This window comes from Setaria viridis, chromosome 9 (genome assembly GCF_005286985.2).
Source record: "Setaria viridis chromosome 9, Setaria_viridis_v4.0, whole genome shotgun sequence".
NCBI lineage: Eukaryota > Viridiplantae > Streptophyta > Magnoliopsida > Poales > Poaceae > Setaria > Setaria viridis.
The window spans coordinates 20,779,064-20,794,666 of NC_048271.2; the positions used below are offsets into that span (position 1 = coordinate 20,779,064).

A 15,603-nucleotide genomic window follows, 5' to 3' on the forward strand; every position below is an offset into this window, starting at 1 on the left:
TATTTTAAGTGACGTATTCCTGTCGGGAACAACGAGCAAGGATAAAATGAGAGTATGAGCCCACACCCATATAGAAATCAGTCATATGCCTGATAGTCGTTATCTATTCTTTCTCAATGATAGTATTATTACCCGAAAACGATATGTACAGAGGAAGCTAGTTCTGTACTCTAGTTCTGTCCCCAAGGCGCGAGTGAAGCCCTTCTCCAGTATGGTAAAGTGAAACCGCTTCGGAGTTTATGGTTCGAAAGAAAGAGAGAGGAAAGCACTTATAAAGCGGTGGGCTCTTCTCTTCTCTTCTCTTATAGTAAACAAGAGTTCCATTAAGCTCTGGGACTCTGGGCAAGATAGCTGTAGTTTTGAAAACGTAAATTGACCGAAGTTTGTCTTGACTTTCCCCTATTCTATGTATACCATCTCCGAGCCTCTCGTTAAATCGAATCAATTGATGAAAGATGCCCGTCCTTGCTAGGCCAGTTAGAAGTTCCTGGGGATGTGATTGACCTAAGAAGCCCGTGTTATCGATAGATGTAAGTTCATAGTTGAAGACAAGGGAGTTTTAGCTTTTTCGTACCTCGCCCCGGTGTCACTGACAGGGGAAGCGCAAGGTTGATTTATCTGTTTTCGACTCATGAAAGTTATCACAGCTAGCCAGCCTACAAGGAAGATTTGTGGGAAGTAAGTTACAAGACTTCTCCCCAAGCTCTATTTCCGGACCTAGTTCAAGGACAGGAGCTGGGGATTTGGCCAAGCCAGTTGTTGAAGTCGAGTATGAGCTTCTATCCAATCGAAAGAAGAAGCAAAGGCTTTTCGGTAAAATATCTATTTTTTAGTGGTCCTTGCATTCACTCCTCCAAGGAGGTGGGAATTCATCCATAGTACGCCTATCTATGGAAAAGTTCTTTTGAAAGATTTCCCCTTCCTTTCTTCTCTACACTTATCCGAATAGGTTGGTGTGCCAGCTTCTTCTCTTCTCCTGCCATCCCGACCTGTTGGCCATACCGTAGTGTGAGCACCATTATTAGAATTGGAGTATCTCTTTCAAGCACGCACATAATGGACAGCGTGGGAATACCTACAATAGGGACAGCCCGTCATAGACCACAGGAATCCATACCCTCGCGGAAAGGAGAGGAAGAAGACTGTCTTCTCGGGGAAGACAGGCTTTCTCGGACTAGAAGAAGAAGAGGAAGAAATCGATACTATGCTAGCTAGTTACGGGGAAGCTGCATCAATGGAAGTTGGATTGCCTAGTTTTGCTTTTGAGTTCGATTCGAACTACTTTTCCAAGGAACCACACTGGGCTAACTTGAATCTGTAATCGATGGTTAAGGCGCGCAGCGGTAAGGTTCCCACCGAATCAAGAATTCGGCAATTGAGGAGCTCGATTAGTCATACTCACCACCACCTGCTCTAGGCCCATTGCCAGATCTCAGAACAAGTCAGCAGGGAGAGGGAGTTTATCTAAGCGAGAATGGGGTCGGGGCCAATGCTTCGTTTTGGCTTGATCTATTTCACAACAAGTGAAGTGGGAGATTGACGGTTGGTTTACAGACTGCAATCAGCTCGGGAAAAAAAGAAAGAAGTATCTAACTAGAGCTCGCTCCTTTAGTATTTAATAGGGAAATTCCTACCGAAAAAGCCATGAAATCACGTTGAAAATAAGGCAAGCAATTAGAGTATTACGTAAGGAAAAATACCTCGCAGAGGGTCTTATGGCCCAACCCTTTCTATTTTGGTTTTTTCCTAATTACGCACCCCTACCTTTTATTGATAGTTTATGCCGGGTCTTTTCCTTCTGAATAAGATTGTTAGTTTCTGCTAGAGAGGTTGCTCCAAAAATAGTAACCTGCTCCTGGTTCACATGAACAAAGTGTAGCAGAACGGACTTCCATCCTTTTTTGAAGGAAATGCATACATTGGGGAATTCCGGGCTCCGGAGAACCTTCTGGGATGTATGTTTGGAAGCATTCAAAGAAGAAATCCCCATAGTTATCTCGTAATAAGAAGGAGACGGTTGAGTCTCCTTTATCAGGAGGATTTTAACGGGAAAACATGTCTGGATCCGCTTTTGCAATTCTAGCGGACCAACGGCTATGCGGCTCTCAGAAACAAAATGAACGAGAACATACTTTCGAATTGTGGTAGGGGCGAACCCATCCGGGCGGGTGGAAGCCTTGGAATATATTAGTGCAACTACACTCATAGACAATAGAATGCTTAGAAGAAAGCAGATAGATAAGTAAACGAATTCTTTCATTACCAAAGGCTCTCACTTCGTTCTCTCGCTCTCCTCGCGGCGCTCCTTGCTCGCGGAGAGGCATACCGAAAAAAAAGACGCTCAGATGTGGATTCAATCGCGCGGTTTCGTTTTTCTTCTCCACCACACCAAATAGTTGAATAATAAGACACAAACTAGATACGGAATCGCTAAGCTAAGTTTCTTTCTATATGGGTAATAAGTGTAGGGATTGACCTCACCGAGTAAAGATAAGAACTCGTACCAGGATTTACCATTGTTGGCTAAAGCATTGTTGGCGAAATCTTACTTACCTAACAGGCGGCGCATTTGCTACTTACCTAACTAACAGAGCAGGCAGGCGCATTTGCCAGAACAGGCGCATTTGCTGGTCCAGTTAATTACGGATTGGATATGACAGTTCATTACTTGAAATTATGGGGACTGCTCATTTCTTTGTTTAGCATTTCTTTCCTGAATCAGAGTTTTGAGTAGCCCGAGTGAGGGACGGACATGAAATTAAGAAAGAGCCCGCACGCAGGCTTCTGATCTAGATGCACTAAAAATGGCTATAAAATATCCAGTTTTAGAAAACAACACTCACTCTCTCTTTACGAGAATTTCAAGTGGGTTGGTTCAATTCCTAGCTTTTTGGATTTGTATTGCCTTACGAACTTGCTAACTAAAAGAAGGTAGGTCCACAAACAAGTCTATATTGGAATAGATAGAGAGCATTTTTCCCCTTTGTAATTTCACAAAAAGTGGAGAGCCCTAGCATTGAATGAACGTAGTTACTTATCGAATTACTTGAAGTGAAGGAATGCCCAGAATTATTTACTTGTCCGAATAGATTGACTCGGTAGGCCGTAGGAAAAGATAACTCATGCCTACTTTACTTACTTGCCCAAGCCCTACCTACATATTTGACTAGTAGTTCTTTCGGAGAATTACTCTCTACCTACCTATAGTAGATTGAGTCGAGTAGTGATGAGCACTTATATATACCAGTCCGAGTATTGAATCGAACTAACTCATACATAGGAATTCCTTTCTGGTTGTCTTGCATTTACTTTTTCTTTGATTTGTCTTGTATTCCCGAAGAGACAGGGAAAGCTTTACCAGTTGTGCGGACGGATTAGCCTTAATTAACTTATTAGTAAGTAAGATCTTGGCTTTGTATTGCCGCTTTTCCTAGATATAGCATAGTAGTGCGTTTGCGATAAGATTGAATTGAAACTCGAAGTGAGAGCATGCATTTCCAGCCATACGGAGAGAATTACCCGCCTACCTGGATGGCCTGCCTAGTAGTTCTTTTGACCTGGATGGTCCGCCTGCCTAGCTGTTAGCTTCAACAGGTTGCTAAGCATTAAACAGTGGAGCTGTATTTGTTTATATTTATTTAATTTGAACCATTGGGAAAAGGGAACTGCTAAATCTGCCTGTGCTCATAGAATTTTTTGATTGTGCTGTCTGTTTATATAGACCTTGTATGTAAAACTCTTGATTTTGTTTTCTGAAATGTGCACTCAGAGTTCCTATTTTTATTGTTGCGATGTCCTGCAGTGTACCTGATTGTATGTCCAATACCATTGGTCCCAAAGGAAGATCCTAACAGAGACAGAGCTATTTATATAAATTTAGTGAAGTTATCTGCAAGCAGACAATGTCTGCGATCATGTTATGCACTTGCAGTGGGGACCAATCCAGGTTCGAAGATATTCCTCGATCGCCAGAATCTCTTGCGACATGTGATTTCTCAGCAAATGGCTCTTCTTCAAAGATAGCAAGTCGAGAAACAACGCCTGATGATAGCCAAGTAAATGAAGTAGAATCAGACCTCAGAGAAACCCTTTCATTAAATTATGAGGTTTGCTGCACCCCTTCAATCTTCGAGGAAATTTGTCTATCTTGTGTTTCTTATATTTGCTAATTGATAGATTTATTTTTCTGTGTAACAGGAGGCCCGGGCATTGTTAGGTAGACTGGAAACATCAGAGAGGAAATTTTGATGCAGCATTGCTGGTTCTTCAGGGAATTGATATAAGAAGTTTGAGGCCACGAATGACCAGTGCTATTGCTGAAAGTATCAAGTCTAGAGTGCCTCCACGTTCTTCAAGAAGGAAAACCTCACAAGTGAACGGAATGCTAATGCATATGTCAATGCATTCTGTAAGCTTGCTTCTAGAGGCCATATTGCTTAAAGCAAAGTCATTGGAAGGCCTTGGTAGAGTAACAGGTATTAACTAGATTTTTCTTTTCAATGTGCTTTCTTGTATTGTACTTTAGCATTGCCATCTGAAATGGGTATAGTAGTTCCAGAAGCGTTGCAAATCTCCTATTGTCCTATATATGCGGTCCTAGCTATTTTGTTTTAGTGAAAAATATGTTTTTGACAAAACGGAGTAAAAGGCTGTTATGCTTCATATTGATAACTTTTGCATCTGAAAGAGCTTTGTTGCATCCGTCAGAGTTTCACTTCATGCTATCTTGACATGGCTGATGCTGCGGAAGAATGCAAAACCATCATAGACATAGTTGAGTCTGCATGGCCATATGGTGTTCCTGACGGGTAAGCTAATGGACATATTCCATTCAGCTCTAGAATATCTTCCCAAACTGTGGATGAGAAGCTGTTGTTTCGAAGAAGCCATCATTGCATATCGGAGAGCTCTTGCAAAGCCATGGAATTTGGATTCTGAAAGGTCCGCCAACTTAAAAAAGACTTGGCAGTGACTCTGCTGTATTGTGGTGTTGAAGTGAAGTTTCCTGAAGAATTTGGTCAGAAAGGGAACCTGTTAACCCCTGGGAACAACATAGAGGAAGCAATTTTTTTATTACTCGTACTAACAAGAAAGCTATCCCTCCAAGAAATAAAATGGGATCCTGACCTTGTGAACCATTTGATGTATGCACTCTCGTTATCCGGGCATCATGAAGTTTTGGCCAGCCATCTAGAAATGTTGTTGCCAGGAACCTATACCAGATCGGAGAGATGGTCTATCCTTGCACTTTGCAACAGTGCAGCTGGTATGGATGATAGTGCATTAAACATCATAAGGAATGGTTTTTGTGTATTAGAGAGAAAGGGAAAACCTCATATTCCATCTCTTCTTTTAGGAGCAAAACTATGCTGTTAGAATCCAAAGCATGCTTCCGAAGGGATCAAATTTGCAAATAAAGCCATGAAGTCTTTCAGAAGTCACGATATGCATTTCATCAGCATTGTAAACCACTTTCTTGGTGTGTGTTATGGACCTTTTTCTAGGTCGTCCACTTCACACTTGGATAAATCGAGATTACAAGATGATGCACTGAGGCTGCTGCAGGATGCTGCTGCAATGGCAAAGTATAATCCTGAAATAATGTATAGCCTTGCTTGGGAAAATGCGATGCAGCGCAAACTCAATGCAGCTGTTGAAAATGCAACAGAATGTCTTGAAATGGTGATGGGTGGTTCAGTTAGTGCCTGGAAGTTATTAATTCTTGTATTATCTGCACAGCAGAATTTACAAGAAGCCGAAGCAGTAGCGGATATTGCCATAGATGAAGCTGAGAAAGATGATCAGTTGGATATTTTGAGGCTGAAAGCACAAATTCAGGCTTCCCGTGGACAATTCAAGCCTGCAGTGGAATCTTTTCGGGTTTAGCTTTGGTCGCAAGCAAAGAAGGAAGTCTGGAAATCAACCACTTGTAGTGAGGTACAACCCCTTCTCTTCTTTATTAGACTCCCATTAAAATATCATTGTTCTTCTTCGCTCATTATCTACTTGGTCTTGACAGGTTAAATCCCTACAGAAGTTAGAGATGGACGCATGGTTAGATTTGGCGTCAATATACACAAAGCTTGAGGCATGGCATGACTCAAACATCTGCCTTGACAAAGCCAGATCCATCGATTTCTTTTATCCCAAGTATTGGCACGTAAGAGGTAAATATTCGCAACTACCTGACCTGATTCTGCTAATATATTCAGTTATGCTTTCTTTTTACCAAACAAATAAGGAACTCAAAATAAATTATTGTAATTTTTTGCCAAGTGTTGTGATTGGCTTTGGCTGCATTTGCTTCAGTTTTCATGTCCTCTGGACATCAAGAAAATGGGGTTGTCCCTGAAACTTAATAATACAGTACTACTATACCGGTGCTTCTGGATTGATATCTAAATGAATATCCAAGAGGTTGCTGCTTCTGTTAGTTTTTTACTATTAAAGTTCGTTCGATGGTTCGATGTTTCAAACTGCTAATGCATTCAGCACCTTTGCGGGTCTTCAGTTGGAGGGTCAATCCTTGCACCAAGAAGCCTTGATGGCGTTTTCATTCGCCCTTTCGATCAATCCAGATTACGTCCCAAGCATGGTTTCTATGGCAGGAATTCTACGAAATCTAGGAGGGAACTTGTTATCAAACTACTGCCTGCGCTAGGGGAAGCGCGAAAGAAAAACCAGTTTCAAGATCTGATACCCTTGAAGGACTCCCAGGAATGAGAGAGCAAGTACAAGGACAATCTGATTTTCTAAGGATAGGCGGTATTCCATAATTAACATAGTTCGGTTAGAGTGGATTTTAAAAGCTACAGCAGATCGATAAGTTGCTAATTTAGCTAAGTAAACTCCACTACGGAATCTAGCTCTCCATACCATAAGAGGGTATTCCCAATGAGACAAGTAGTTTATCGAAGGGACCCTCTGTCTGAAGATTGTAGTCCGGATTTCTCGGAATAGAATAATTGAATGAGCAGGTGCAGATGGTCAATCTCCATCTTGAAGCCGAGTCTCTCTGTCTTCTTATTTTATATAAAGATATAGAGAATAACTCGATCGATCGTAGAATGATTCGTGATCTGATCTTCATTTGGGCGGCTTTCGCTCAATCTGTGGCTGTAGTGATAAGGCAGGGGTACAAAAAGAAGATATAGAATTGTAGCTAACGGGGTTCCCTCGCCCTCGCCTGTCACTATAGCGTGTCAAGTTTCTCTCTTTCCAATCGGGATTTTTTAGGTGTGAAGTGAAGTTCACCAGAAACGCTAGCTATATGCTTAACACAGGGTAGGGGATTCCATTCCACCAAAGACGTAAGGTGAACGAGTTCACCCCGACTCCAGAAAGATAGGTAAAACTGTGGACTGAGGTTCAGTTAGGAATTTGCGTATAGAAAGGAGCAAGAAAACGTATGCGCTTTAGCAACAAAGCGCTCATCCCTTGTTCTTTCGCTTGGAAGCTCAATCCCCTCGCTTCTTCTTTCGCTTCTACGCTCGTGCTTTCAGCAAGTTCGTACCAGTCATCAGTCAAGGAGGGAGCTCCAACCTCCGCGCCTAGCCGCAACCTAAACGCTGGTTCTATCCCGGCCAAGCAAGCAAGGGGAACCCCGGTGGGAAGAGGGAAAGAAAGATCAGGGGAAGAAGCGGGGTAGAGGAATTGGTCGACTCATCAGGCTCATGACCTGAAGACTGCAGGTTCGAATCCTGTCCCCGCCTAATCACGTCAGATACTTGTACGAGTCCTGATCACCTGGGTCAAAGAATCTATGTTCAAGTCGCCTGCCTAACAAATAGACGACTGCGTACTGTAGTTAGTCTGTTCCGTTGGTCCGATCCTACCATGGAAAGTGTTGCTGTGTCAAATCGAGATTGTGTGGGTGTTCAGTCTACCACTCATGTTCAACGCTATCGAAAATCATGCATTGGATGGATGCCCGAGCATTGAGAAGGAAGGACGCTTTCAGAGGCGAAAGGCCATGGGGAGAGAGAGCGTCTGTGATCCATGGATCTCCGATCGGGAAACCGTATCCAAGCTCCGTGGCTAGTCTGCGCTCTTTGGACTTTTCAAACTTAGCGAACTGAAACATCTGAGTAGCTAAAGGAAGAAAAATCAACCGAGACCCCGTTAGTAGCGGCGAGCGAGAGCGGAACAAGGGTTTTCATCAAAAGAAATCCGAAGCGGTTTCATTCAATTTGTTGTGGATTGGATGATGGAAAAACCAGCAAGCAGCAAGCGTAGGCTGTGTTGCTGTAGCGCGCCCTACGGAGTTGTACAAAGTCAACAACCGTTTTTAATTTTAACAAAAAAAGATATTTTTTAAAAAAATCCTCTCCCCAACTTTATTTGCGCGGCGTGATCCTTTTAGTCGCGCCGTGCCGCGCACCACTTCGAGCTCGCCGCGAGCGCCCTCGCCCCCCTCCCCGAAATCCCCCCAAAATCCAGCGATTTTTGGTGGGAAAATTGGGGGGAATCGATCCCCATGTCGTTGATAAGGTATTTCCCTACTTTGTTTTCCTTATTTTACCGTATCATTTGCTAGATCGGTGGATGTTAAGGTGACCTAAGTTTTAGGATGTTGTTTCAAATTTTTGATGAAATTTAATGTTGTTACATATTAGTTGATGCTTAGTTCATATGCAGTAGACTCTCTGTCCGCGATTTTGATGTGTAGAACTTGTTGCATGCTTAGATTTATCTAGTTATTGATCCATTTGTGTAGTGTACATGATATTGGTAGGTTTATTTGTGCAATATGTCCAATTGATGCCCAATTAATATGTCCAATATGTTTATTTCGTAATATACTTGCTATAGTTGTATGGTAAAGTATTTGTATTTTGTAGATGGATCGTTTAGTTCATTTTTGATCACTTGTTGTGTAGGTGCGACGAAGGCGACCAGGTTGGAATACAAGCGGCGTATGGGGTACATGCATTACTCGAGCGAGTCCGATGTGGATGCTCCCGTACCTCCATCCCTTCCGATACCAGATTGTAGCTATGGCGTGCCGGCCGAGGTGAAACAATCAAGGCATCCAAAGACCGTTGGAAGAGTCTTCTATGTGTGCAAGTGGAAGTTTGATCCTATGCCTACCGCGCCTTGTAATTTCTTTCAGTGGATAGATGGACCTGACAAATATAATCCTAGGATCCACCTATTCCCATACTATAGCACACAGCTTAAACCATACCATCAGTTTAGACATTGGGTTCCTTCTCCACCAAACCCACATAGAATGACCAAGGAGGAGAAGCAAGAGGCTGTCTGTAGGCGTGTGAGGGATCCTTCCATGTGCAAGTGTGGAGTTGCTGCTAAGCTTATGTGTCCTAACTTAGGGGTTCCACCTAAGCTTATGTGTCCTAACTTAGGGGTTCCACCTAAGTTCACTCCATTTTTTTGATGCTCGCTAACGACCCATGTAAGTTTAGTAGGAAAATATTAGGATCATGTGTAGGAAGCAGTGATAGTTTTCTTTATATGCATCGTGTAATCTTGTCATTGTTTTTCAATGAGTATATCGATGGGCCTAAGCCGATTGAGCCAACGGAGGAGCAAGTGCGGGAGTTCCAGACTGGAAAGGCACCATGACCATGTGAGTCCTCTCCTAGTGATAGATGCAAGTGTAGTATATTGGCAACACAAGGTGTGGTGCCTTCTAAGCTTGGATATAGTTCGTTCTGTGACAATGCACATGGCGACTACTGGGTGAGTAACTAGTCATCTTTTTTATTGATCATTTATGCCATTACATGTGAAATATGTATCCATTGTCACAAATTTGTAATAATATGAACATCTTGTTGCAGGAGGGAAGGACATGTAATTGGGAAGACTTTTCTAGTCGTCGTGATTTATTATTAAAGTTGGGTCGTACATCGGAACCATGGAAGTCAAGAGAAACACAAGATCTGAGAGAAAAGATTAGGAACGAGTATGATGTGCCTATACCTGACAGTGACTTGTTATGGAGGAAAATATACCAAGACATGGTTCGGGAGACTGGACTGAAACCTGAAGGACTTTATGCAAAGGAAACTCTTATTAAGTATTGGAGACTGAACAGAACCAAGTATCCACAACCTCTAACTGAAGCTGAGAGGAGAGAAAAGAGGAGGAAGTTGGACGAGGAGAGGGAGTTGGAGAAACAAAGGTTGAGGGAGGAGAGAGCTCGCATAGGTTTTGTGGTTGATCTAAATACAAAATACCCTAAGGATTCATGGGAAAAATATTTGTAGTAGGTTAAGGTAAGGAAGAGGATGATTGAAATGGAAGAGTTACAAGAAAGGGAAGAAGAGGCGCAGATGGAGGCGATGAAGGCACTTGTTGCCGATTTACCTATTGACATGGCCTTTGACAAGTGCAAGGATGGAAAAGAAGAGATGGCAACGGAGACACAGATGGAGGTGGTCAAGGCACTTGTGACAGAACTACCTCAAGATAAGGTTAATGTGGATAAGAAAGGGAAAGGAGTTGTTATTGTGGGGGATGATGATGATGAGTTACTATATGAAGGTGACTCCGACTAGATGAACGTGTTCATTAAGTTGGTACACGTATTTCTTTAGTTGTGAAAACTATGTTCATTTGTGACAGAACTATGTTCATTTGTGACAGAACTATGTTTATTGTCGAGAACTATGTTTATAGTGAAAACTATGTTTATTTGTTGAAAATCATGTATTATGTTATTTGCACTATGTTTGCTATAAGTTGAGATGTAGTGTTTGAAATGATTTGTACGTTATCTATTTCCTTGCACACGCAATTATGTAATTGTAGGGTACTATAGAAAATTAATTACCGAGGCTACTAAATGGTGATACGGCCTATGGAGAACTGAGTTCAAGTACACCCCAAAGAAAAGTGAAACCGTACACTACTGATGTTACTTGTATTGTCCTATACTATATTGCAGAATAAGTGAAACGTCTGGTATCATGGTTCGGATGGAGCCATTACCTTTATCTATAAATGAAGACCATCTAAATTCGCTTATTCAATTGAACAGAATGGTAATAACACACGACTTGTAAGTAGTAGGAGAGATGGATGGTATTTGCATAAGAATGGTAAGAACACACCACTTGAGTCCAGCTGGTGGCGAACTGACACGAAAAATGAAAAAAAAGAAATGAAAGTGTATTGAAAAAAATGAAAAAAAAGAAAAACCCATTCTGCATGGATGGATGAACCACTGCCGTGCCAGGAGGCCGTGCCTGGCATAGCACGGCAGTGGTTAGGTGCTGCACCGTGGACACCCGAGTCCCACTACAGTTTCACTTTTCTTTAGGGCATACTCGAACTCAGTTCTCCATGGCGCGGCTGCCGGACCATGGAGAACTGAGTTCCAGTACGCCCCAAAGAAAAGTGAGAGTGCACTGAAACTCGGGTGTCCATGGCGCGGCACCTGGCGCGGCAGTGCTTAGGTGCCCGGACCTGGTGTTACAATATCACTTGTGTTTACCTCCCTTAGTGTTCGATCGTCAAGAATGTTTGTGCCATGTCCTTCACTCCGGTCGAGTATGTACCTACATGCCACTTTATGAGTCATTGTACCTTTGGGAAAGGATTTCCAATCATTGTACTATGTTATCAATGATTGATTACATGAGTTTTATTAAAAAAACGTTGAGCCTCTCGTATTACCACGTAGAAGGGTGTCTCAAGCTGTCAGCTAGTACATGCATGGGTGCCACCAATATTAGCAGGAAAATCATTGGGCTCAAGAAAATAAAGATGCAGGTATCGACAAAGCTCAAGAAAACATGAAGTGTCAAGTATTTTGAGATGGTCAAAAGTGTCTAATATATAAGTATTTGAGAAAGGAGGTTAGCACATGAGACGTGGACATGGATGGCCAATGCAAGCATGGAACACACACTGGCATTGACAGCGGCTACTGCAGTAGTGGAAATAGTCAGTCTCCACAGCCTCAGCGGTAAGCTAAAAAATCAAATAAAATTACTTACGATCCCCAGCAAAAAGAAAATCTCTAAATTAATCTAATCCTCCAGGAATCCAATTGAGCATAGGGCCAACCATCTCACGGGGCTTTCTCCATCACCACCAGATCAAGGCTTCATCACAAGTCTAAGGATAGAAACATGGCTTTTAATCCATGGGGAAGAAGGGAGAGGACTGAAAAGTCTAAGGACTGAAAAGTAATACAAGCCATCCAACATAGCTTCTTGCAAAGTACATCAAATATAAATAGACAATAAGGAGAGCTATTCGTTCACGTTTCAAGAACAAATGATAAGAGAGCTGTGGACAGTTTGCCACTTGCTAATTTCATCTACGTGGATGCCGCTAATCCGGAGGGCTGAAAGGATCCCTTTGGTGACGCTCCCTCCGCGGCTGCGTGAGCAACACATTGGCACTTCCAATGTCGGTGTGGTCACAGGAACGACACCGGCAGGGTCTCCGGGCTGGAGCTGGAGGTGCCTACAAAAAATTGAAAGGAAATCATCAAGGTGTATGACTCTTTGGAAATTGAACTTAGCAATTGAGATTACAACTAGGGGAAACTGGTGAAACTACCTGGCTGGACTCTCCCTGCGTCTGAGTGACAGGTGGAGCATCATACATGTTGGACATCTCAAAATGCTCACCATAAGTAGGGTCATCTTCCTCAGTTTGTTACCATGAGCTCGTCACTTGGCTCAGGGGTCGCGGGTGCCTTGCCTTGTGACCTGCTGCTACGAACTGGAGCAGTAGATGCCGATGCAGTCCTTGAGGTGATCATAGAGGGAGTCTAGATATTCCACCTCTACCATGGTGGATAGGAGTACGGTGTGATCCAAAAGAAGTGCCCTACCCATTGTCGCCGTGGTGCACATCTAGGGCCGACATGCAGTTCATCTTCATGGCCATACGCCTGCAGCTTCTTCGAACCCTCTGCAACATGTAAGCAACATAGAGTCACAATTATTATATTGAGAGGGATACAAAGATAGTACGGGGATCAATGGAAACTTGGTTGTTCTTGTACCTCTGCAAATTGATGAAGGACACCATCATTAGATCCGCTTGCATGTTCCATTGGCAAGCCTTGCAAGCTGCTGCCCTTATATGCATAGTTTTGATTTCATGATTTATCAATGTTATGGTATTGTGATTACATACCTTGACAAGGGAAATAGACAGAATGGAATCTTACCATGTAGTCATGCAGAGGCATGCTCAGGCTATGTTCCTAAGCGTGTCATGGTGTCGTACTCATCAGCTATGTCATCAGAGTCATCAGAAGATGGATTCTCAATAGGGTCAGTCGTCCAAGCTGGCTTGATCCTAGTTCTCATGGCTACATAGTACCATCGAAGGTACTCCTTGTGTGGTCCTGCATGCCAATACGACCCATCCCTGGGATCACATCTTTGCTTGTTATCCCACCGCTATAGATACTCAGCATGTTTCACCCTCCAGTCATTCTCCTTGTACCTTTTCTTCCGGTCGATCCTGCATTACAAATTTCGCAAGTAAACCTAACATGTTTCATAGGTCTCTCGAAAAAGCAAAGTGGAAAATGATTGTTGCATACTTGTGCAATGCCTGTAAAGTGGAGTACTCCATGGGAGGGCACTGTTGTGCCCTACCAAACTGCCGCATCACCCTATGCAGCAAGTGCATCTCAACAACGTAGTATAAGATAAGTGGCGTTGTGGACCTCCACAACTCCATGTCTCTGTAGCACATAGGTGAAAATGCAATGTTGCTGAGCTGGTCATGGGTGTACGGTGTCCATTCAACCTTCAAAATTTTGTAAAAACACTAGTTATTTTATAGGTAATTATATGCAATTGAGCTTATAAAGACTATGGTGGTCAAATTCCTAGGTCTGCATGACGCAATCAAGCTCGTTAGTGTAAAACTTGTATCGCCTTGCCAGAGGGCCACGAACAGGCTCCGCATGCTTCCACACATGTGCGAATGTGGGAAACGAATCCTGGCGTGTCCAAGGCTGAAAAATCAAAGGAATCTGATTGTTAGCAAGGTACAAAAGATGTGAGAACAAGAAAGCGGAAAGCGGAAGTTGTCGTAGTTGTGGCAGAACCACCCAAATTAACCTGGCTAAAGTATGCTCAACTTTGCCTCACATGCGAAATGACACTTTAATCAAGTTAACATGGTAGTATGTCGGGTTTCACCCGATAAACCATTTGTCTCGGATCGAAACAAAGCATACTCACATGAAGGCGAGTCCAGAGATTACAACAATCCAAGTAGATTGATAAAGGTCCCAACTTCAATTATTACACCACATGACTTCGAAATTGCATAAAGTAAAGTTTTCAAAGTTTAAGCAGCGGAAATAAAATGATAAACTACGCGTCGATGCAGCGATGCCATGATGAAGCCTGCCATGTCATCAGTTACCACGATTCTCGCCGACCGAGGATGGGTCCCACTCGACCATCCAACTCGGAGGGAGTTGGGTTGGCCAAGTCAAACTGGCGACCAAATCTTCACAATCAACATTACCTAAAAATAAGCCACAAGCAAGGCTGAGTATACTAATACTCAGCAAGACTTACCCATCAGGTGGTAACTACTCCACCGACTTCTAAACATGCAAGGCTTTTTGGCTGAGGGGTTTGTTTTGCCAAAAGCATCTAAGGTGGGTCCTTGCTTTCAAGTTTTAGCATCAGGTTCCAGTTGCTTATCCATTCTAAATGAGCACCTATTCTAAACAAGCATGGTGAACAAGCAATTTAATTCAACCATCAGTATTAATCATCATCCTTTGTTCCAGTTCTAACTTAGTGCAACATAGTGATCAAGTAGTTTCAAATTGTGAGAGGCAGACGATTCGAATTGAGTTTCTTAACCTTGCAAGGTGAACCTAACCTCACGACATATGTGTACCACACCGGGTCCACACATGTCAGTCGTCCCCGTCGATTCCCAAGCACGTGTCAGGGCCACTTCCCTTGGATACAATGCCCCACGGTCCCAAACGACGCCGTACCATGACTGCACTTGTACCCACTTGATGCATCAGGGGAACCAGGTTCTAGAGAGAGTGGGACGGGTTGCTCACGTCCCGGTTCAATCAGGTACTAGGCTTCCCCATCCCATACTAGGTATGAGATTAGTACTTTCAAACACTTGACCACAATCACCGACACGATTCAACCTTAGCACATTTATCGCTAAACAGACAGGACAATCCACCAATTTCGAACCAATTGCCTGACCCCACCCATCATCCTTATGGTTGCAGCATAAGTAAGCAAGCAACTCCTATAACTCGCGAGTGACAGGAAATCACTCAACTTTTACCGAATCCCTATTTAGCATTGCAGCTACTCGACCTGTCATGCTAGTATTCAAACATAGGTACTTAAGTTCATGCAGCTAGGGTTTCAAGCAACTCCTATGAACTTAAATGCACAAACATAAGTATCATAGATATTTCATAAACTTTAAAAATTAGGGTCATGCTCTGGGGCTTGCCTTCCTGAACTAGGTTAGTAGGAGGATCGTTGGAAGCTTGGCTGGGGTCTTGCTCGACCTCGATCTGGTGCAACTCTACAACAGGTTCCTCCTCGGCTGTTGGAAGCAGCTCGTACGTCCAGTCAGCAAGATTCAGTTCTACATGAGATG

General features: G+C 43.0%; 1 pseudogene; it reads left to right on the top strand.

Annotated features, from left to right (window-relative positions):
• The first annotated feature begins 4,159 nt into the window (after positions 1 to 4,159).
• LOC117836498 (protein NPGR1-like) lies at positions 4,160 to 8,096 on the top strand (annotated as a pseudogene).
• Positions 8,097 to 15,603: the final 7,507 nt, after the last annotated feature.